The following is a 26,215-nucleotide window of genomic DNA, read 5'->3' as shown; positions in this document are numbered from 1 at the left end:
GGAGTGGTTTGAAGATATAAATTGTTTTGCCTATGCTTCATTCATTTGAGTTGGAAATTTTCTCAAAATCCCAGGGCATAGAGTAACTTCTAACTTCTAACTAATAATTGTGAAAGGGCTCATAAGAGCATAAAGCTGAAAAGGGGCCTTCCTTAGTCGTGTGGTTAGAGTCCGCGGCTACAAAGCAAAACCATGCTGAAGGTGTCTGGGTTCGATTCCCGGTCGGTCCAGGATCTTTTCGTAATGGAAATTTCCTTGACTTCCCTGGGCATAGAGTATAATCGTATCTGCCACACGATATACGAATGCGAAAATGGCAACTAAGGCAAAGAAAGCTCCCAGTTAATAACTGGGGAAGTGCTCATAAGAACATTAAGCTGAGGAGCAGGCTCTGTCCCCAGTGAGGACGTTAATACCAAGAAGTAGTAGTAGACTCTGTTTCAGATATAACGTAACGTCAGAAAGAAGAGGATAATTGGTTTATGTGGTTCTTTATCAGGCGTAAATGTGTACAAGTTCAGGTCTTTCGATAATTACTGTTTAAGCATATGATTCTACATTCGTAACTGGAGATCTATTCGTGAATTCAAGGAACAAGGATATCTCATAATTCTGGTCGCTACAAGGTTGTTATATATTTGTAGATCGTTTGTTTTGTCAAGATCCCCGTTTTGGAAATTTAGTGCGTGCAAGAGGTGCTCTAATCCATCTAAAAACTTCCTAAAATACTTACTTTTTAAATTTTTGATGGCGTTACGTTCTTTAAGACGTGACCTGCGCCCCCTGAGTTACGCCAATAAACTCGGTCTTTGGCTGCTTGCCTCCAGTTTCTCGATCGTCCCACACTTGCAAGATCCTGTTCCACTTGGCCACAAAACCTAGCTCGGCCCTCCTCGTATTGTACTGGCTGGATTCGATGTGAACACTATTTTTGTGGGATCGTTGCCTGGCATTATCGCAACGTGCCCAGCTCATCGTACCCTTCCAGCTTTGGCGACTTTCTGAATATACTGAGTTCACCGTAGAGTTGCGCAAGCTCGAGATTCATTATTTTCCTCCATACACCGTTCTCACATACTCCGTCAAATATCGTACTAAGCACACGTCGTTCAAAGACTCCTAGTGCTTGCAGGTCCTCTTCAAGCCAGAGATGCATTTGAACGCGTTCTGTTCATGATCTGTTCAAACCTTGTGCTCACGAGAGCCGTGTTCAAGTTCAAACAATTTGTTACGTTTGATCACAGAACTCTGTTCATTGCGTGGCAACCGTTACCGTCATTCGTTGTTCTCATCGATACAAATATGGTGCAAATGCAGACGCATTCCAGTTCAATATTTTCAAGTTAAAAACTGTTTTTAAGAGGAAAATAACCATCATCGTTTTATAATTTTTCAAAACCAGTTTTTTTTGCTCAAAATCGAAGCAATGATTTTGAAAATCTATCATTGTATTTCACTTGCCACTTGAAATACGATGATAGATTTTTATAAGGATTGATTGAAATTTGAACGAAAAAACTGGTTTTTAATTTTTGATGATTGCTGATGATTGAATGATGGATTCTTGAACCTTAATCAAAGAAAAGTTATTTATTTAATATCATTTCTATTTCAGAGTCGTACTAATAACTAAACAACGATCAACAATCAATGACGCTTTAGTGACCGAGCGATGACCCTTCTCAAAACATCTCTTATATCGTCAATCCTTGACCCATATTCTGAAGTTTTCATTGGCATGATTATTCGATTAGTCTTTAAAGCATACCTTCAAAGCGCAAAATATAATACCGGTCTTAAGATAATTTTGACTTATTCCTGAATAAACATAGATTTTATTTTCAAAAGATGCCTTTATTTTTCAAAGGAATTTTCAGAATACTAGGAAATTTATTGCATTACAAATTATGTACATTCACTATTCACTAACAAGCTTTTCAATATTGCTACCACGTCTGCAATTTATCCACGTCGAATCTGATCGTAACTGTCTTCCGGTTTTCCGAAACCAAAGCCGAAAAACGGATATACATTTGCGAAAATGCATGGTTTTCTATCTATATGGGTGACCGTCTTGACCGTTCATCCCAGATTTCATTAGTTTCAATTAATGAGTATCATTCCCTTGTTGGGACGCAGCCATGGCATAATCAACGGATCCACAAGAGATGTAGATTGTGTGTTGGAATCGTGGGACTGTAAGGTCAAAGCAGTAAAAGCGAGCTTGTCAAAAATTTTGAAGAACACGAATCCGCGATCAGTCTAGTGATCCTTGCGTTTGTTCAAAAACTGAACATGAACACGAGAGCAATCAAAGGAACATTTGTGAACGCTCACAGAACATGAGCGTTCAAAATGCATCTCTGCTTCAAGCATTGTCTACTTCTCATGCCCGTAGAGGACTACCTGTTTTATCAGCGTCTTGTATGTGGTATACTTTACAGGTAACAACCAAGCATTAAAATTCGATGTAAACTAGCAGCTGGTTCGCATAACATATGCTCTCTGTTCTTTATCAGCCATTGACATGCTTGTTGATCATTAACTGGCATGTGCAATGCAAGTCAAATTTTATGCAGCATTTCGGAGGTTTGGTCGCCCTTTGTCAGCACTGTTGATGCTGAATGATTTTTTTTTGTTTTGGTCCTAGAAAATGCTTGTTTAAAGCTGTTTAAAAGTTGCCAGAAATTTGCAATCGCTTAAAAGTTCATCAAATGGATAATATGTCAAACTTAAATAAATGTCCAACAGAAACTGTGAGCAATGCGAAAGCTAATACAGTTAAAATTGAACCAAGTGTACCTTCACCGGAGTTTTGGAAAAATACATACGACGTGCATGACACGTTTGAAGTCCAAGGTGATGAAGTACAGGTATGTTCCGTTTTTATCAGCACGATCGGCGTTTTTCAGTTGACAAAAACGGAACCGTGACAAAAACGGAATAATTTTCTTAGACAAAATATTTTACAAATTGGAAATGCAAATTGCAGTTTGTCATATACATTGCAGATAATACACACGTTCATCATGTAAATGCACAGTATTGGTGTTTAGTAGCTGTGAGGAGCATTTTGATTGTTCATTTATAAAGGTTCGTAATGAAAGGTGTTTGCAGACTCCTATCAATCAATATGATTTTGTAATAAATAATTTATAGCTTTAATTTTCTTGGTTATAGTTTCAATGAATGTAATAAAGAATATTAGAACGATAATCACATAAATGTCCTTTGCATCACAAGATACGTCATATTTGTAAAAATAACTACAAGGAAGTAGGGCAAGCTGATCATTTTTTTTTAAGAAAGATTAAACCAGAAAAAACATCTTTTACTACTGTTCAACCTCATCCTTCTGCTTCTTCTTTTTCTTCTTTATGGCATTACATCCCAACTGAGAAATAGCCTTCTTCTCAGCTTTGTGTTCTTCCACAGTTATTAACTGAGAGTTTTTCTGCGAAAGCATTTTTTTTTGCATTTTTGGCCACATTAGAATGTGGGGTGATGTTGCGAAAGTTTTGCAAGCTGAAATTAATACTTACGGTTTCCTGTACCTTGAATTGCCAAATTTAACAGGAACATGATTGTGGTGATCTTTCTTCTAAAGTTATTAACTTCGACAAAGATTCGCCAATCTAGAAAAGCACCACCAGCGCCTTTTAGCTTTACGTTAGATCACAAATAGGCTGGCAATAAACTAACCTTAAATTCTAGCTTTTTGTTGAGTAAATATAATATTAAATACTAGTGGTCCCGTCAAGCTTTGTGTTCCATCAATTAGACGGCTGAAAAATAGCATGCAATCTCCCATACAAAACGACGGATTAGTTTCAAGGTGTTTTTCCAGTTATTCGAGATAATTTTCCAAATCGTTTACTTTACTCAAACACCTCGGAACACTTGACCAATGCAACAGTGAAATAATCGTGTGAGTCTATCAGGCCGTTCTTAAGGCATTTCGTGACGTACAAACACCATTCCATTCTTATTTATATAGAAGTTCATCAGAAACACAAAAGTGTACAAACTCTAGTACAAGCATCATCAGATAAGAACTTTTTGGTAAGAAATTCTTCTGTAATGTTTTCTGCAAAAGGGTATGGCTGTTGGTATAAGCCACCCAATTAACCTTTTAGTCTCCATGTGGGGAAGGGATTCATGTCTGCTCAAAGATCAAGATTCCAGTAGATTTGGGATGGCATCAAAATCTTATACATATTGCTTAGTCTTGCTGGACCTCTTCCTCTACCCCTTGAAACAGTATCTAATCAATTGCTGTTTTCTATAATTTGTGCAATAATATCGAGTTTGAGAGATAGAAGATAAGTTTCAAAATATGACAAGGTTGACAGTCTTATCAAAATAAAATAAACTCGATCATGTCTTTTGCCGTTTCCCAAACATTCTTGAGTTTATTCCCAAGTGCATCCGTTATCAAAAAGAACTGAACATATATGGGATCGTCCATTAAATATGTATGCGGTTATGGAGGGAGGCAGGGGGGATATGAGATATCTTAAGTGCCATACAAATTATTCTATATTTCCATACAAAAAATCATACCATAGGGGGAGGGAGGTTTATATGTCTATCAAATTTACATAGAAAACTTTTTTGTCTTGTTATATAAGAAAAAGGAGAGGTTTCTGCAACTAACTTAAGTACGTATTCAACTAATCACAAATTCCAGTTGTTGCTAGGACGTGGCCAGAGCAACTCTCGATTGTTGATAGATGGGCCAATCTTGTTCAACAGACCATGCTAAATTTGAAAACTCCAATTGATTAGCAGTCAAACCTTATTGATTCGTATATGACTTGACTCTTCTACTTCTTGGCATTAACGTCCTTACTGGGACAGAGCCTGCTTCTCAGCTTTGTGTTCCTATGAGCACTTCCACAGTTATTAACTGAAAGCTTTCTTTGCCAAAATTGCCATTTTTGCATGCGTATATCGTGTGGCAGATACGATTATACTCTATACCCAAAGAAGTCAAGGAAATTTCCATTCCGAAAAGATCCTGGACCGACAGGGAATCGAACCCAGCATGGCTTTGCTTTGTAGCCACGGACTCTAACCACTCGGCTAAGGAAGGCCCCTTGACTTGACTCCTACCATGTATCGTAGATGCTCAATATTAACATAATGTCGAAAATTTAACTCTGAAGCGATTGTACCCCGTTTGGCATAAAGTCGTTTGGCATAAGGTCGTTTGGCATAAAGCCGTTTGGCATAAAGTTGTTTGGCATAAAGTCGTTTGGCATAATGGTCGTTTGGCATAATGGCCGTTTGGCATAATGGTCGTTTGGCATAATGATTGAGTTAGAATGAATATCGGCATTTTCGAAGCTTCTACCGAGATCAACACCACTGAGCCCATAGCAAAATTTTTTCGTAGTTTCTCAAAAAGCGTGGTGGTTGTTCAGAGATAATCCAAGCTATGAATGTCAAAAATTGTAGTGACATTAAAGAGCATCTATATAAATAAAAATAGAGTGGTGTTTGTATGTCACGAAATAACTTGAGAACGGGACACCCGATTTGCACAATTTTTTCACTGTTGTCTTCTTGTAGGGTTCCGACGTGTTCGTGTGACGAAAAAGTTTAGGGATGTTGCCGGAAAATTTGGTAAAACGGGTGTGTACTAATATGTCATTTTGTATAGGAGATTCCATTACATTTTTCAACAGCCTACTTGATGGCAAGACAAAGTTTGCCGGGACCACTAGTAACTAAATAAAACTCGTGTCGGGTCTGGTGGAAGATCTTTTTGGAATAATAATTTTCTCCACATCCCAGAACATAAAGTATCGTTGAGTTGTCAAATGAACAACACATTTTTGAAAGAAAATATATGTGGCAAAACTTTTGAACGATTCAATATAAATTTTAATTTTGAAAGTGTACATCAAAAATACTGTCTATAATCGAAAGGATGGAAAATTTGTGATTAAAATAATATTTTTCCAGCATATCTTGAAAGGAGATCTTGTGTTTAAATATGTTGAATATTTACAGGTTCTAAAGTAATTATTATTCTAGCAGCACATCTTGCAAGAATTGCGAAATAAATAAATGGTGAACATTTAGCTTGACTAAATAATACAATTTAAAACAGTATAGGGGGAGATCCCCCAGTGCCGGACAGCACCCAATACCGGACAAAGCCGAAACATTGAGAAATCATGGTCCAATCAAGATGGTGTATTAGTAGAAAAGAAAGCTATTATGTAGACTAATGATTGCGTAGAATAACACATCCTTGAAATATGCATGCCTATTTAAAAAAGTAGAAAAGTTTGAAAATCTTTAAAAAATTGACGTATCCACTTAATTTTGAGCCTATTTAGTAAATATTTTGAACATGAAAAGATACTTTGAATCCCGCAAGCATGATCGAACATAATCCTAATTTGATAGTATGAATGTATTTTGTACCTTAATTGAACTAAATATGGACAAATTACAATTTTGGTTAAGCACCTCCTGTCCCTCAGTTTCGGACAGCTTGATTTGTTATATGATATCTTTGTAATTATTGCATCAGTGTCTCAGAATACTTTTATTTTTCATGGGTTCCGTCGATCATGGTATCAAATATGCAATAAAATTAAGAATAATGAACATTCAGAACAACATCGTAAAATGTGCTATTTTTCATCATATATGAAAGAGGTTTTTGATAGGCATCTTGCAAACTAAGAAAAACTCAAATTATTCTTGTAAATGATGCAAATGCATTGAATTGGTAATTATAAACTATTCCTATAGTGTACACATTCGATGATGTTCAAATTTACAGAATTCGAGGCATTTCCAGATCTTGTCCGGTATTGGGTGCCACTTTTCTAGATCGATCAATTTGGTACTAAAACTCATCATCAAAATTCAATATCAAAATTCATATTTATATTTTCAAATTTATTTTTGTACACTATAAAAATGATAATATTTATCATAAATGGGTAACACGAGCCCATAAAATCAATATTTTTCGAATTATGAATTTAGTGGCTTAAGTGTCCGGTACTGGGGGATCTCCCCCTAAATATAAAGAACAGCCTATTTTTAGAAGAAGGCAAAATTTATGATTAAATCAATAAAAGATTGGACGGCAAAAACTATTGCGGCATAATAAAATGAAAAGACATCAAAAATTGCGTTCAGAATTATAGCTCTTGTCCTACTTTTCCCCGAATGTCGTTTCTCTGAATGTCGGTTCCCCGAATGCCGGTTCCTTGAATGACTCGTTTCCCCGAAAAGTGATGCAGTTTAAATAGGTGCTATAATAGTTTTTAGTGGCTGGAAGGTAAACGAGCAAGAACGATAAGCAATCAAAAGAAGCAGGTATTCTGTCATTCTTGGCTATACTCATGGTGGAAAAAATATTGAGGACGGTAAAACTCGAAAGAACCACCAATTAAATAAAGAAGGGTGCATATCAGATGGCTCTGAAATGTTTAAAGTTACGACAAGTATGAGTGCCACAAACTTTTCGGGGAAGTGGACTTTTTGTTGAAGCGGGATATTCGGGACACTGGTATTCGGGATACGGGCTGGCAACCCATCAAAGTAACTGCAGTAATCGATTTCTCTTTTTGCTGATAACTTGAGCAGATCAATGTTATCAATTGCCGCCATTTTGTCAGTTGGGAACAACAAAATATCTAAAAAATAAAGAAATCTTGAAAGAACAGTTATTCCAATAGCGGAACACAAAAGAAGAATTTATACTTGAAAGAAGGGTAATTTCTGCATAAATTATAAAATATTATTGACAATAACTTTCCTAATATGCTTTAGTTTATTCAAGAGCATATGATAGTAGAATAAAGAGACATTTTGTATCAATTATTGTCAATTATTGAATCCACAACAAGCCTGATGTCATCAGACAGATTCAATAGAAACGTAAAAACGAATCTCATCTTAAGAAATTCTTGATTTCAGACTCATTATGCCAAAGGACTATTATGCCAAACGACCATTATGCCAAACGACCTTTATGTCAAACGACTTTATGCCAAATGACCATTATGCCAAACGACTTTATGCCAAACGGCTTTATGCCAAACGACTTTATACCAAATGACATACCACCCTCTGAAGCTGTTAAAAAGCATTTCAATTTTTTCAAAATAAGTATTTAGCTTATATTCTAAACATTTTGAAAATTTGAAAAAAAAAATCAATTTTTGTGTGTTGATAAAAACGGAATACAGTCAACTTTCGTTCGTTGCACTAAACCTGTAGCCCACTTAGTGAAAGACTTTCACTAATCGGGCTGAGTTTTGAGCTGTCAAATAACATAGAACAAAAGAAAAACAGAGCTACCAACATTGATAAATTGCGTCTTATGTCAGAAAATGACGTTCGCCTTCGTTTTAGGTGGGCTATAGCCCAACTAACGGGAGCCCAATTAAAACGTAGCCCACTTGAAGATAGTGCAACGAACGAAATTCGACTGTAATTTGTTGACGAAATCGGAACGTGACAAAATCGAAGCGTGACAAAATCAAAACGTGATAAAAATGGAACATACCTGTATTGGAATTGGTTAGCGACGAGGAAAAGTCTGTTGCCTTTGAAGATTACTACAGCCCAGATGAAGATTTGAACGATTAAAATGTAATCCTTAACAGTGTCGTCGAGTCAGATTTAGCATCTTTTCTTAGAACACAAAATATCTCATGCTGCATTTAAGCCTTTATTGACCCGTTTGTCGCAATACGACCGAACCTTGCCAGAAGATCCGTGGCGTTTGTTAGATACACCACGAAAGTCCGCTTATGTAATTGACATTGAAAGAGGCCAATTCTGGCATCAAGGTCTTGGTAAGTCTGAATATATGTAATTCAAATTTAACTTAAATCTATCGTATAATGTCAATTACAGAAAACTGTATTGAATTGATGATGCTTTAAACTGGCTCCCACTGTATACCGTATATACCACTGCCTCTACGCCAGTTCATGCAGGAATGTATGGGTTGGTGGAAAGGCATGGCAGAGAGGTTTGCTCTTTGGTTAGCAAACTACCTATGTATCAGGCGTAAGGAAAGGCGTGCTATAATGATGAGAAAGGGAGGGGATCCTGGATTTCCAGTGTGGATTCTGGGATGGCAGTGTAGATATCGGGATTTCAGTACGGATCCTGGGGATCCAATATGGATTCTGATTTTCCAGTGGGGATGCTGGGAATCCAATGATGATCCTGATGCTGCAGTCTGGTTTTTGGGTTTGCAGCATGGATCCTGGAATTTTAATGATGGTTGTGTTACTTCATTGTGGATCCTAGGCTTCTAATGTTGATATCTGGTTTCCAGTGTGGTTTATTTCATTGCAGTGTGGATCGAAGTGTGTCAGGTTGGATCTTAGGATTGCTGTGTGGATCCTAGGATTCTATTTATTTATTTGTGGATCCTGGAATTTGTTGTAGAAACTTTTTTTCGATTAATTTTCTAAATTTTGATTATTGGGAAATAGGAGAAAGGAATGATCGATCACATACCACATGAGCTTGCTTGACGCCGGCCTCCCTTGGCTTTCTGGGGCCCAGATCGGCTCGTCTTCATCCTACGGAACGGCATGCTCTTCACTCGCCTTGCACTGGCAGCGGTTGTTGGCTTTCGTCGGGAAACTGGCTCCTCAATCAAACCCAGCGAGGGTGGAGGGGTGGCACATCGGCGTTAAACCATAGATGGTAGGTGGTGTCAGATCGAAGCCAACCGACGGATTTCAAGCTGGCTTGGCTCACTTCTAGTTTTCAACAGGCTGCTCCATCAGCTGATCGGCCGTCGATTTTTAATTGATCGGAGAAGGCTTCTACGACGACTCCGTAGCTCACATGGAAAAACAGTTTAGGGGAACTGGGTGTAAAATGCGCCGTTGGGGTAAAACGCGCCACCCTTGTTTTGAACGAACGACGTGCTTTGGGACGCTGTTTTTCACTCGAGATAATGGAAAATGTACTAAAATGCTTCTCTCTATATACAGTCACCCCACAGTTATGGATAGCACACAGATATGGATCAAAGTTGGCTTAAACGGAGAATATCTCATCAAATGGAGTTGCAATTACGCAGAACACATTTTATCGACGTGAACCATAAATCTGTACAGCATTGAAATCAATCATAACAGCTTCTAGCATATTTTATTCGTCCGTATGAAATAAAATGTTATCCGTATTCATAGAATCGTTGATTCATAACTGTGGGGCTTTGAAACCCTTACCACAGTTATGAATCAACGATAAGACGATTCCGAAAGAAACGCCGAAACGTACACTTTCACTAACACACCATTCGTTTACTTCACAGATAAATTGCTTTTATAGTGTTCTGATCCATAATATGAGTCGATTTGATCCATAATAAGGACCCTCCTGTTCCACTGATCCACATCTGTGGGATGGACAACGTTTGAAATTTCTATCGAAATCCACACTTTTTCGTAAATAACCGTGATTTTTTATGTGTGTTCTCGAAAACAACTATATTCGCCATTGCCAGGCGGGTGATTTTGTTTTGTACAAGGTCACCATGATTTGTAATCATATTTTATTCTAAAAAACGACCGTTAGCTGATCCATAACTGTGGGGTGACTGTATTTTTAATTGTTTTCCTGGCAAAACCACGTGAGAAACTCTAAAAAACGTTTTTTGCTGTTTTTGTTGTAATTTTGTGTTATTTTCGAGGCCATTTTTCAGGCCGATAAACAACAAAACTTTTGAAATTATCACCAAGAATCGACTTGTGCACTCCCAAAGTTCGTATTCCATGCGATAGAAGTGTTGAATTTATCCTTAAAAAGCGTATTGAAGGACTTAAACTTTAATCAACTCGTGGGGCAAAACGGCCACTCCTATTTCATAAAACCTAAACAGCCGTTTGAATTCAAATTCCAGCAAACGTAATGCCAAGCTCTAGTTACGTGCCAATTTGAACCTTACAAATGCACATTTATCGAATCAGCATGTATACTATAATCGAACAATAACATCTGATCAAACGCCCTTATGTATGCAACGTATTTGCAGGCATGATTGCGCATGCGTGCGCGCGAACAACTAACGCCGAGATCAGGTGGCGCGTTTTACCCCGCAAAAAATAAAAATGCAGATAAGCAAGCATTTTATAGAAATTGATTTATTAATCCCAGAAAAAAAGAAAATGGATGGCTGTTTCTACTATTTGATAGAAAACATATTTGTCTATGAGATAATGAATAAAAAAGAGGCTTATAATAATGTTCTTCATAGCTAAAAACGCTTCCTTCCTTAGAGGGCGCGTTTTACCCCCAGTTACCCTATTAAATTATTAGCAATTTGAGTGATAATTAGAAGTTCGGCAGTCAAAACTTCGGCGCCGGCATTCTAATTTAGTGCTTTGCCGACGCATAAGGATTGCCTCTGTCGGTGTAGCACTTCGGTAGAAACTTCGGTGATATTTCATTTCACTTAAGAACTTAGGTCTAAAGTTAACCTAAATACACAGTAATTGGTTAATGGGTTTAATGCTCACACTAAGATCTTCCGAAAATTCCTTGGAGTTTAGGCATATGATTCTACAAGAGTAAACAAAGTTCTTTTTATAATTTTTCAGCACTAGAATATCTCATAGTTCTGATCGCTATGAGATTGTTATATTTTTCTCAATCGTTTTTTTTTATCAAGATACTTCTCGTTTTGATAATTAAGTGCGCACAAGAGGTGTTCTAGTTCATCCAAAAACTTCCTGAAATGAATGCCTTCAATTTGCTGATGTAGTAAGTGGATGGTTTTTAATAATGGCATAGGCTTTTAAGTTATCAGATAGAATGCTTCAAATTATGACATGTACTCTTAACCCTTCATACAAGTATACTGAGTTTATTTTTATTTGTCTGGATGTTTTTGGTTCCCTAGAACTTCATGGGATATAGGGCATAGAGTCTACTAAGTATATCTCTACCGACGATCTTGGTCCTACTAGGACACCATCGATCCTCAAATTTCTGTTGAGAGTAGCAAAAGGAAGTCCAAAAGCAAAATTTGTTTCACCAGTTTATAGAAATAAAAATAAACAGCTTGATTTTATCAAATTTACTTCCTTGAATTACGCAGTTGAATCCTTTAAATCTTTCTAAGTAGGTACGGAATTCCAAATTCTCCAATAGATAACAAATTATGCGAATAGATTTGAAAGAGCTTACTTATATTCTAGATTGGATGATGCAGAGCACCCGTTAAACTCAACAATTTAACCAGTACATTAACATGAGACTACAGTACGTGTACAAACAATCAAACAATCTGTTATTGTATTGGCAGATCTTGTGGGTCTTATGACATATGCTTCCGGATGTTCTTGGAAGAATTGAAGCTATTGTTGCATTTGCCAAGATTCTTCTATTTTTTTCTGAACATGTATCAAATTCAAAATTTTTCAATTTGTATCAAGATATGCTCCTAGATTTGAAGACCACTGTTTCTTGATGTTCTTGGATGACCTATATTCAAAAAACGATCAAAAAAACGATCAACTGATGGAACATACACTTCGTAGTTGCTACTCCGTGATCAATCAGGATAGTGGTATTTGCACAGAGAACCACTCAGATGGGAGCTTGGGTTTTAGCTTTTTACCATCTTCAATGTGCAATTACACTATCCTTCATATTTCTAGATTGATAACGGCGCCGGCCACGTCCTTATGCCCATCGGGGATAGGAAGGAATGTTAATTAGATAGTCGTTGTTACTAGAAAACCGGAGAATCTCCTGCATTTCCCACAGCTACCTTGGAAGTAGGAGTGTTTTGTTAGTGATGGATGGGGGTATTCGACCGTATGGATACCACTGTGGTAAGCGGTTAAGTCGATTTATTCAGTTCTAGCGATAGATAGAACCGATAATGTTTGCGTCATAACGGCGCAGAGAGATAGAGAAAGATAGCTATTAGGTAGAACGTTACAAAGATGAGAAAGGGACGGGCCTGGGATTGAACCCACGACCTCCTGCTTGAGAAGCAGAAGCGATAGCCATTAGACTACCAACCCCGTCTGATGTTCTTGGATGACCTATATTGTGAACAAACAAATTTTCCATTTCTATGGGAAGATTTCCATAAATTTAATGAATTTCTAAGAACACATACTGCATAAATCATCCACTTAATCATCCACTATGTCACTCATTACGTATCATTACGATCACCGTAACTAGGTACTACGGGAATTTCTTGGATGACTCAGATCATCTTTGAAATACAACAAAACAATACAACATCAAAACCAAAGTAACATATTGTTGTAAACTACTTTGCAGGAGCAAAAATTTTAAAAGAAGCAGAAAAAACGCTTGTTGATCTGGAGACTATATTCCAGAGTATTCTGGGGTATAAGGCATCTATGACCAATAATATGTATTGATTCGGGAGTTGGTGGTCTAATGGCTACCGCTTCTGCTTCATAAGCAGAAGGTCATGGGTTCAATCCCAGGTCCGTCCTAGAACTAGAGACGGACAAGAAACCGTTTCTCTAACGCTTCCATCCTTCCATCATTATAGCAAGTCGTTCCTTACGCCTGATACATAGGCAGTCTGCTAACCACAAAAGCAAACCTCTCTGCTATGGCTTTCCCCCAATCCATATACTCCAATTTGCTCCTGCGGTATGAAAGTACTACATATTTCACGACGGGTTCAATCAACGGCGAAAATTACAGAACTGAATGCATTAAAAAATGGCTTCTGCCCATCTACTGAAAGCATACCATGCCTCCATTGTTTTTGCCAGACCTAGCATCGGCTCACTATGCTTCAGCTACTTTGGAGATGCTCAAGAAGGAATAAGTCGAATTTGTAGAAAAATGATCGAATCCATCAAATTGCTCAGAACTACGCCTCACTGAAACATATTGGGCAACAATCAAACGGCATCTTAAGAAGGATGGAAGAGAAGCAAGCTCCATCGATTTTTTTCAAGAAAGTGTGGTCAGCAGTTCAAAAAGCAGTTCGAAAAGTTCCGAAAAAAGTTGTGCAGAATTTTATGGGAGGTATCAAAAGAAAAGTAAGAGCATTCTCCAGTAATGCTCAATAAATGTTCAAATTTATGTGAATTTGATATAAATTACGTTGATTTCCATGTATTTTAGGAAAACTCATGAATTTGTACGAAAATAAACAGTTTACTGTAAAAAAACACGTGTCCACTTTCTTAAATGAACAGTCCTTAATAAATACTCACAATTTCGGTGTGTTTTCCCAAAGGAACAAATTGGCTCCTTTGCGCCCGTGCTGCATCTTGTTTTCACAATCTTTATTTTGATATGCATATTTTGACAGCACGGGTGCAGACATAAAACACACGAAGAATGACAGACACAAACATGACAGTGTACAGGGCTTCACAAAACATTTCTCACGTAACATAGATGTTTAATCGGAACATAACAACCAAGTAATAGTTAAAGATAAATCACATTCTTTCTGCGAAACTTACATATATTTTCAATACGTAATTTTCTATTGAAAACCGATAAATTTTCCTCAAAAAACCGATACGGTCATATTGGAGGTTAAAACAGTTGCAATTCAAACAAGAATTAGTCCAAGTTTCCCTAAAAAAGAAGGATTTTGAATAGATATCGAGTTATGGAGAGAAATTTACCTTTGACGTCACATTGACTAGTGGAGATATCGAGTTACGGAGAGCACGGTGTATGAAAATTTGGAGGGACCGAAATATCCATCGAGTCTTAAATTCGTGTGGACCGTAACAATATCAATCAATAGTTGTAGAGAGTCGACTGTATTTCGATTATATAAATCATTTTATAGAACATGGTAATAATCATTAACTTAAAATTTTGAAAATATTCCAATTAAACGATACCAGATAGAGAGTTGGTATATTCAGCAAACTTGTTTCAATTTTATTCATTCACAACTTTGTCAAAGATACCATATTAGAAAATCGTCAATAAAAAAGTTGAAACTTTCAACGCCACCTGTGGTGGAAAACCGCAACAACGGTTCTGGTCACTCGATGTGCCATTTTTTTGAAAATTCTCATCCGAAGATACTATAATAACGATTTTGAGCGTTCGTCCCACTATGCAATGGTGTCTTTTATGTAGTTTGACAATTGAATGATTCTTCGGAAACTGACTATCTTTTAATAATAGTAGCGCTCGCAAGTGATGTTTTCTCAGTATTTACTTTGACATTTCTACCGATAAAAATGATTTCATTCCCGCGTTATCACCTCATCTTTTTGTCTGCCATAATTGAAAATTGACTGTTATTCTCCCTAGGGTAAATGAAGCAGCATCTGAAAAAAGATGATGGCGAAGCTTGTTAAAACTTTTCCCTCGGCAGCATCCCATTCCCAACCCGTACCCCAAAAGCCGTGAAGTTTATCTGCCAACTTCAGTTCCGATTTTTCCTGTCCAATTAGAAACAAGAAAAACTGCGCGAGAGAGAGAGAGAGCTTCGCATGCCGGTGGATCGGTTTCGATTTTTCTCCATTTGCTACCACCACTAACTGCGCCGAAGGATAGATATGTGCAATTCGATACGGCTTTGGATTCATTCTCACCACCAAATGCCAGCTATCGTAAAACTTTAATCACTCATGGTCATAAACCGGAGCTATGATGATCGAACGATTCGCGCTTCCGTTCTTTTGTGGATGTATTGTTTCCTTTTGATATTGTATTTTTGTGTGCAGATAATTGCAATAAAAGGCTACAATTTCATTGAAAACGTATCTCTCGCTTCTACTGATAATTTCAATCGACATTTTATTCAGAATCGAGAAAATTTGGATTATTCGAAAATTGTAACATGAACCTTTTTGAATCTATGAAAAAATATCGAAAGACAAAACGTTCAAAGGACATAAGGGCGAAAGACAAATGGTCGAACCTCTTCTCTTGTATTTCGACCTTTTGTCCTTTCGACGTTTTGTCTTTTGACCTTGTGTTGGATGCGAAAATGGCAACTCTAACTTATTTGGTGTAGACAATGAAGTGCTCATGTAGAACTAATAAACTGAGAAGCAGGCATTATTCCAGTCGGGTTTATTAAGTTGTCGAGGAAAATGAAAAACGTGAGATAATTTTTTTTTTGCAAGGGAGATCACAAAACTGTTGGATGAATTAATCAGAGATTTCCGTTTCTCATTCTCGCGTTCCATTTCTCATTACAGAGATACTAAAATCAGTGAGTGGGGATCTGGGTCAATTCATTTCGGTGTCAATTTTATTTGATTTAGTTTGTGCTTCTTCCGTCCGGACTGAATAGAAATGACTGGATGTGCGTCGTGCCCTGTTTAGTTGATTATTTTTATGATGACGGATGACGATTTTTCGATTTATCGATTTGATATATGTACATTGTACAGCTAAGATTCTTTTTTCTCCGTCATTCTGTTTACTAACAGTTTCTTCAAGTTTTTCTGATAGGAATCACATTTGAAAACTACTGACCTTATATTTGACCCCACAATGCGGCGTATTAAAGTGCTTATTATTGCAAAGTTTCAGACCATATGTTCGTGGATAAAACCTCATGACGAAGTGAATCATGGAAGTGCCATGAAATTCCTTACCGTCGCCTGCTTTTGATATTCTTCATTACATATTCTGATCAGAAGAAATTCAAAAGAATTCAAAGATAATTCATAGAGCATAAGACTTTTGATGGATAATTTGAGTTTATACATTTTGCTGGATAATTTTAATCTATTCATAATCTGGCGATGATACGATTAATATTTTTAGTCGGCTCAGAGCTTTCAAAAGATGATTTGACTCTAACGAATGAAGCTTATATGTTCGTCAAGACGCAAAGCCTATGTGACGGATCACTGCAGCAAATAGTCATCCAATGCTGGTTGAGTGACGAAGACGAGTTTCGTTCCCGACTTTTTCCATTTGACGACGACGATTGTGTACCCACCACTGACTGCGTGGAAGGATAGATATGTGCAAATCGATACGGCTTTGGATTCATTCTCACCACTAAATGCCAGCTGTCGTAAAACTTCAATCACTCATGGTCATAAACCGGAGCTATGATGATCTAACGATTCGCGCTTTCGTTCTTTTGTGGATGTATTGTTTTCTTTTGATATTCACCACATCGAGGTGTGGTGAATCTACTGTGTTAGTTTAAATCCTTAAATAGTTTTAAGATACTTGCTATACTACTGTGGATGTCTCTTCTCTTTGCTGTTATCTTGCAGCAAAAACACCCATGATCCATGGATCCGACGAATTATCGGACACGTCTAGTCTGACACTCAAATCATATTTAGATTTGTGGTTCTACCGACTTGATGTCATCCTGGTAAACCGATTCAGAAGATTATGTGTCGGAAACGTGTCTGTCACTAACACTCTGATCCTCTGCGGTGCGGTTAACAAATCATCTGATTTGGCACTGGTGAGCTCTAGCTGCCCGTTATCCTCCCTTGAGCATCTCCATTGCGCATCATAGTCCATTATCCACCACTCAATCAAAGTTCTCCTCTATTCAACTTTATAAATCACATAACTCTGAATGAAACATCCACGCCAGCCAGTAGATATACCATGCCGATCAGGGGACACACAATTTCACCTCAAACCCGTCGAGAAGAGAGAAGCCACTCAAATCCAATTCTCGGGTCCAGCTTCGGGGACCCCACGCGCTTCCCTGTCAAGCGATGACCGGTGCACTTAACAATGACATAAATTCTCGAAAACTTATTCATACAGACTCAAGTCAAAAAAGTATACAAACTTACTTTATCGATCCTACGTGTTAAGCAGGCGGAATTCTACACGTACCGCTCTGTACCAACTCAACTTTTCACTTTTAGAACGTTTAATTTCCGGATTTACAAAACGACGAAAGTAACATTTTCAACTTTCGCAACCTAACCACTACTTTCGCCGCCCCGCTGTATGGAGAGACAAAGTGACTTAACCACGAATCAAAACAAAACACTACTTGAGCCGATTTTACACTGGTAGAAAAAAGTCGAAAGTAACTGAATGAAACGGCTTATCATTTTCTTATAATTATTTTTGTGAGAAATAATAGAAACTACCTAGTTTTTGACCGTGAGCTGAGTGTATGCAAAATTTGAGCGATGTACACGGCAAAAAAATGTTAAAAAGGTGATTCATTTTAAAACAGTTTTAGAAGATAGATTGTGATTTTTCCTAATTAATTTTCTCAAACCCGTATAAAAGTTACTTACGTCGATTTGAAAAAGTAATCGAGAATTGTCTTCAAACTTGTGACAATCTTCCTCGTCGTGTGAACAAGATGCTTTTCTTATCAAACATCTGCTCCGGTCCGGCGATGGATACAATGGAGTAAGGGTATGCAATATTTCGAATGATTCCGTCATATCAAGAACGATGTAAAAACATAGTGTTCCAAGCTAAGTAGAATTCAAATTACTCATGTGAATGTTGCAAATGTTTTGAACTGGCAACGGATTAAAACACTTTCAATTTTCATAATTTCGAGATGTTTTAGATTGTATAAGATTGGTCAATTTGGACTAAAATACATTATCAAAATTGGATGTCTTAATTCGTCTAAATATTTAAAAAAATATCAGCAGCCTACTTGATGGTAAAACGAAGTTTGAAGGCACCACTAGTTAATAATATTTATTATAAATGTATAACAAGATCGCATAAAATCAATAACTTTGGAATACAGTGGGGACCCGATTTTGTCAGCCCCTCGATTAATTTTAGGCTGACGAAATGTGGAACCTGACAAAATCGGGTCAAATTTTTGGTTTCTGTTTTTCAAAATTTGACGTGTTGATTTTGCTTATGAACCACATTCACAACCTTTACTTTTAAGGTGGCGAGGGACATGGGCGTAGCCAGGTTTTTTGTTTGGCAGAGGGAGATGAGACCTCACAATTTCATTCTCATATTTTGCGCGGAAAAAATCTTTATACACTGCCCATGCACCCTTTTTGCATGAACCATAAAATAATGCAGTTTCTCCACCCTACTTTTTCACAGTAAGCAAAGAAAGATCCTAAACACGTCATGAAAAACGGGTCCATTTAACGTCTTGAAAAATTACTTATTGGAAAAACTCTAAAGATTCGATTCGTAGTGATCCCTCTGATCGCAATTTTGTTCTGACCATTAGGACTACTTGAACCTGACCTAGTCCTACATGACTATTGAATTATTTTAGATTTTTTCTTAAAATACCGAAATTCCCATAATAAATCATGAAAATTCTTTTAAGTTTTTTTCCTAGAAACTCCTTCAAAGTGGCATCAGTAATTGCCTCGAAGATCTTCTTGGAATTCCTTTAGGTATGATGATTCATAGAATGTTTCAACTGGAGATCGGTATATACATTTTCCTAAACAATATTTTGGAATTCATCCAGAAATGTTCTGAAGAATTACTTCAGAAGAAGAATTTGACCTGGAAACGTTGTAAAAAAATATCTTATAGTATTCAACAAAATGTAATTTTGAAAGGATCCTTTCAAGAGCTTATGGAGTTATTCAAATCAGAATCCCAATATAACATAAGGAGCAAATTCTAAAGTTATATTTTGAGATTTTACTCAAGAAAAACACGGAAGAATGTAACAAAGTAAATAAACTAAATGTAGTCAATCCTCAAAAATTAAAATTACTTCATAGGAATAGCGGGTGTAGTTTCTGGACGAGTTTAAGAGAGAATGCATGAAGAAATTTAATCTAGAACGAATACCTTGAAAAATCTCTTTAATAACATACTGATTTCTGGAACAGTTTATAAAATTATTATATGAATATTTTTCGCACAATTTCTAGCAAGATGTTTTGAAAAGGCTTGGTTGTTTGGTAGATTCTTTAAGTTTTGTAATCTATCAGGACGTAATCATTGTATAAATACGAGTGCTGGAAACAATCCTTGAAGACTTCAAACACAAGAATAATTCCCATTGTAAATTTCTATCGTACAGAGGACAGGAGGCATTGCCATTGCCCGCATGGGGGTAGATGCGTGCATGACATCGAACATCATCATCAGTATTAATGTTAATGTGGTCAAACATGTTCTCATGCTGAGACAGACTATTATTTCCTTATTTTGTTTTTGGTCAAAACGCCACAATTACGAAAAATATCGACATAAACATAAAAAATAAAGCGCCATTTTTGAAAGAAATTCAATATTTCTCCTTGTATTGCAAACTCGTTTTTTCTCTATCACTTGATGTCAAGGGGTCATCCAAAAATGACGTCCATCATTTGAGGGAGGGTGGAAGGTTCACGAAAGTGTGACAGTACATATAATAGGTATTGGGAAAAGCGTGATAGAGGGGGGAGGGGGGTCTAGAAATTCCGGAAAGTGATGGAATTAATATTTGAATCTTCCCTAATAGGTAATGGTTCTTTGAGGAAATTTTATTTTGGTTTAGTGTTTTCTAGATCAAATAGATCATTCGAATTATCAAAACGGCCGCTTTGAAATGCATAGATAGCGCCACCGTAGTCTCTTGTATTTGACAGAATAGCAATGCATAATGTGAAATTCCACATACAGTGTTGCTGTTTTTATGCAGTGAGTGGCAAATAAGGCTATCCATGAGGACTTTCCGCGATAGGACTGACAGTTAAAAGTGTGCATGCAACTGAAGCGAAGGGGTAAACAAAGCATGCGAGTGTTATCAGAGCTTAACTTTTTCTTTTGTAATCGAACGGTCACTCCAATCGCGAAACGTCAAAAACTCGTGGTAAACGAAAAACCAGCTGATCGCAGCTGTCTCATGGATTGCCTTATAGTTGCACGGTGCTTCATTTGCAAAGTGTCACAAATACCAACGCACGATCAGTATAGGGTAAGTGTTCCCTTAGTTGTGGGTGTTCCTATAGTTGCGGTAGTGCCGTTTTCACTAATTTTATAACATTAGTCACAGAACCGACACTGCCAATCGACGTATTGGCTTGTTGATACACGGAATAGTTGAAAAGAGCGTTCAAATTGCTTTTAAACTGATGAAATATCACTAAAATTGCTAAAACTGTTCTTGCTTGTACCAATAGTTGCGGTAAAGTGTTCCTATAGTGGAGGATCCCATAAGAAAACCACTGATACCGCAACTATAGGAACACAAATTAAAAATATACCGCAACTAAAGGAACAGTGTACCAATAGTGGAGGTATTGTTTTTCACTGACATGCCGTGGATTACTGCGATGAAATATTTTTTTCTCATAAAGTCAATGGTCGTTACTTCCCGTTACAACATTAACATGAACATTAATTGCGCTTCTTGAATTTAGGCGGTTTAATGAAGTTCAATAGTGCTTAGTACCTCCACTATTGGTGCATCTACCCTAACACTAGTCGATTTCCTCAGAATAGAAAGTATTGATGTTTGTTTGACTTCATTTGAGTTTTCGGTCAACGTCAGTCCGACAAGTAAGTGAACGCTCGGCAGCAATTCTGTTTATGCTAACTTTTTCACAGAGCAAACAAAAGCAACGTAGTGACAGTTCTCACAGCAAACAAAGCTAATTATGTCAACAATGCACTACTATAGTTGTTCTTCACCTCTGGAGCGATTTTCAAAAACAAAAAATCGTTAGGACGAAATTTTGAGTCACGCCCTTTTGAAGGCGTTACCGTCAAAACTGTCATTTTGTACCTCAATAACGTTGTATTTCAATATCGCAAATCTTCTCTGCATCATTTCTAGCACATATAATATTCAAACCTTGTTAAAGCTCACCAAAATTAATTGTTTATTTTAAGGCTCAAGTCTCTGATGCATTACGGAGCCGATTTCATTGTATAAATAATAATATATGTATTGAAATCGTTTTAAATTATAAAAAAAAACTTAATTGTTTTAAGAATGCTAGTACATGAATATAGTGTATTGCCATAATCATTTTTTCCTTTTTGTTTGCTTTTACTTTCTTTGGATATTTCATTAGACTGGTCTTTCTCAAATTGACAAAAACATTTGAAAAAGCATATTGTATTTATAGGTTATGCATCTGTATAGAAATGCATTCTTATTCGTCATTTTATCAGAACGAAACGAATGACGCAAAACATGAAATCCATAGTTGCTTTTGATTTAAAATGTATTTTTTCCACAGAACTTGTTAGTTTATGTTCTGGCATAGCATACATGGAGCCATGGGTTTTAACATTACCCAAACCAAATATTTCTTCATTTCAGTTTATCATTTAATCAATTTCCATCTGTTTAAAACATAAAAGCTTACTGGAAAAGCCAATAAAGGGCTAAAAATGGTGCCATCATAAGCTACACAAGTTATTCTATGCCGAACAAGTTTAGATATTCTACGCCTAAGCTTATCTGTAAAACATTATGAGAAACTCTGCCTTTGGTCCAGAATAAATAATAAGCGCTAGATTGTTATTGTTATTGTAGTTTCAGTTTCATCGCAAATAACTGTATATAAGAAATAATTCAGAAATGCTATTATAGTCCCTCAAAACAGCCTTCCAAGGAATTGTTTGATATTTTAAAACGTCGAGTTACGAGTACTTCGATTTTTTAATTATCAGAGTTAGACGCAACATAAAATTCAAAACGAGGAAAAAAGCGTGAAATACAGAACTGTAGGCATTCTCAAGAGTGAATGTACCTATAAAATACAACTTGCAATTCATTAAGTGCATGTTATAATTATCTTTTCAAACACTTTAACTTGTGATGAAGATTTTTGTATTCAAAATGATTTCATTACGTATACAATGAAATCAGCTCCGTAATGCCTCAGTGCAGTTGAGCCTGCAATTAAACAATCAATAATGACAAACTTTAACGAGATTTGTTTAGTTTATTTCATTGACAACTTTCAGAGACAATTTTGGGACTGACATACAATATTAGTGTAGTGAAATTCAACGATTTTAATAGTTACGCCTTCAAAAGGGCGTATCTCAAACTTTCGTCTAACGATTTTTTTGAAATTTGCTCCAAAGATGCAGAACAACTATATAAACAGACTGGCGATAAAAGTATTAATTACTATTTTTTCTTGATAATTACGGTTCACTTTGCACCGTGGATTGAGCTTCACTGACGACATGTTATTATTTATTGCTTATTTTCTACCATAAGTTCCAAAGTTTGTTATCATGTGAATACAGAATTTCCATTCCTTTTTCTGACTCGCAAAATATTAGCTTAAGCGCATCAATATAGGTATCTTTTACATTTCAGTGCAACTTTCACAATTCATCATTTACTCCGATACCTTTCCGGGAAAATTTGAAAGATGACCAAAACACAGGTCATTTTTTAGTTACAGAGAGTAGAAATCTGTAGTGGGATTGATATGCGGTTACTTTTTATTATGGGCTAATTCAATATGATGTTGTCTTGTTCGTGCTGCTGAAAAATCGATGGAAACTGATATCAACTCATTTTTGACGGAATCTGTCGTACGTAATTAATAGACAGTCCCATAGTTACCATGATTTTTTGTTTCCAATATGATTCTATGAATTGAAATTGAGTCATGGAACATTGAATCATGGTGGTTTGACAGTAGATAAGGTATATGTACCAATTATAGCTATAGTACCAATTGTGGCAATAATTGGAACAAAAAGAGATTAATTTCATCCTTTCACTGAAGTATAACAGCTGATATTCACAGGAATCATAAAACTATTACATTCGTTAACTCATTACGCGTGGTAAGGATGGACAAATTATTGATGAAATTATGAAAAAAATCCACGTGCTCGTCTGGGATTTGAACCCAGGAGTAGGAGGATCTTCTCTTCATCGTAGCATTAAACTGATTGTACCCCGTTTGGCATGAAGTTGTTTGGCATAATGGTCGTTTGGCATAATGGCCGTTTGGCATAATGGTCATTTGGCATAATGGTTGACTTAAAATAAATATCGGCATTTTTTAAGCTTAGTGTTCGTTCAGAGACTTTCCAAGCTAAGAATTTCAAAAATTGTTGTGACATAAGAGAGCATTACTAAATACAACTCGTGACGGGTCTCTACATCTCAGTACATAGAATATCTTTGAGCTTGTTGCGATTAACATATTTGAAAACAGTAAATTGGCAAAGAAAGTTCGCAGTTATTCATCAAGGGAACGCTCATAGATTATTTTGCTGCAGATCAAGCTCTGTTCCAGTTTGGACATAACACGTGATGAAAATTACTTGATAAAAGAATGGACTTTTTAGCAAAATATTAAAAGTTCTTATCCAAAGATCTATCAATGCGACTTAATCGAAAAATAGCCTATATACGAGAGCAGATTTTTCGTTTAAAATGTTTAAGGCCCTAACGCAAAAAAAAAAAAAATATAACGGCATAGCTCAAATGAACAACACATCTTTAAGAGAAAATATTTGTGACAAAACTTTTCAACGGTTCAACATAAATTCTAATTTTGGATGTGTACATCAAAACCATCGTCCATTATCGAGGAGATCACGCGTTTGCCCCAAGAAAGTGTATGTTGAATATTGGCAGGTTTTAAAGTCATAATCATTCTAACAACACATCTGACAAGAATTGATAAAACAGCAAAATATAAAAATGATTAACATTTAGCTTTACTCAATAATAAAGTTTAAAACAGTATATATATATATATATATATATATATATATATATATATATATATATATATATATATATATATATATATATATATATATATATATATATATATATATATATATATATATATATATATATATATATATATATATATATAAAGAACAGGCAATTTTTAAAAGAAGGCAAAATTTATAATTAAACCAATAGAAGAATGGACGCCTAAAATTCTTGCGGCATAATAAAACGAAAATAAATAAACGAAAAAGTGCGTTCAGAATCATCGAAGTGATTGTGCGAATGCCATTTCCCCGAATGCAATTTCCCCGAATGACTGATTTTCCCGAAAAGTGGTGACGAGAAAAAACGATAAACAGAAGAAAGTATTCTACCATTCACGGCTATACACATGTTGGCAAAAATGCTGAGGACGGTAAAACTCGTAAGAACCGCCGATTGAATAAAGAAGGGTGCATGATAGATTGTCAGTGTTCGTTTACCACCCTGAAATGTATAATGTTACGACAATTATGAGTGCTAAAAACTTTTCGGGGATGTGGGCTAGTCGGGGAAATGACATTCGGGGAAAAGTAACACAACCCATCGAAGTAACTGCAGTAATAGATTTTTCTTTTCGCTGATAATTTGAGCAGATCAATGTTATCGATTACCGCCCTTTCGTCAGTTGGAAATAAAAAAAAATACTTTAAAAATATAGCTCCAAAGAACAGCCTATGCTTAAAAGAAGGAGACATTTATTGAAATTTTAAAACAACAGTTTTCATACCTATAATTATAGTTACATCATAAATAGAAAAAAAATAGAACAATTAAAAGACGGGTAAATCTGTGCTAAATATATAAAAATCTGTGCATCTGTGCAAAAATTTGTTCCAATATTGAAACTCAAAAGAAGAATTAATATTTGAAAGAAGGATAATTTCTGGGTAAATAATAAAATACTATTGGCAATAACTTTCCTAATATTCTTAAATTTATTCAAGAGCGAATGATTGTTGAATAAAGTGTCATGTTGTATTAACTGACTCCAAAACAAGCCTGATGTCATCAGAAAGATTCAATAGAAAAGTTAAAACCAAAAATTGAGAAATTCTTGCTTTCAGACTCATTATGCCAAACGACTATTATGCCAAACGACCATTATGCCAAACGACTTTATGCCAAACGGCTTTATGCCAAACGACTTTATGCCAAATGAAACTATGGTCCAGAAATCAGTTTTGCACGGAAAGTTACATTTTGAGCTTTAAAATGAGACATTCGATGAAAACGGTCTTGCACAAAGTTGTTTGTATTAGTTGGGCCCTTTGTTTGGTGTTAATGACAATTAGGGTGGTCCACGTTTTCATAGAAATTGTGTAACTAACTTTCTAATTTGTAGAAATTATAGTATACATGCTTCAGCAAAGTTGTAGACCATTCAATTTCAAGCAACTTTGCCAAAAAAATGACCGATTTAGAGCTTTTTTTCTTACGGTGACATAGGGTGGTCCAAATAAAACTGGTTTGCTGGCTCTAGCGTTTTCAATTCATATATCTTGTCAAAGTAGTCTATGAAACACTTTTAGAGCTTTTAAAATTGCTAATTTGGTGAGTGAAGAAATTCAC

At 36.2% G+C, this 26,215-nt stretch overlaps 1 protein-coding gene across 3 annotated transcripts in view; it reads left to right on the top strand.

The window, feature by feature from the left end:
- LOC5579300 (FMRFamide receptor) overlaps positions 1-26,215 on the top strand; it is a 412,004-nt gene that overhangs the window by 30,668 nt on the left and 355,121 nt on the right. The window lies entirely within an intron of this gene.

The sequence above is a fragment of the Aedes aegypti genome, chromosome 3 (assembly GCF_002204515.2).
Source record: "Aedes aegypti strain LVP_AGWG chromosome 3, AaegL5.0 Primary Assembly, whole genome shotgun sequence".
Lineage (NCBI taxonomy): Eukaryota > Metazoa > Arthropoda > Insecta > Diptera > Culicidae > Aedes > Aedes aegypti.
The sequence above is the reverse complement of the archived record's forward strand: the minus strand, read 5'-3'. Positions and strand labels throughout refer to the sequence as shown.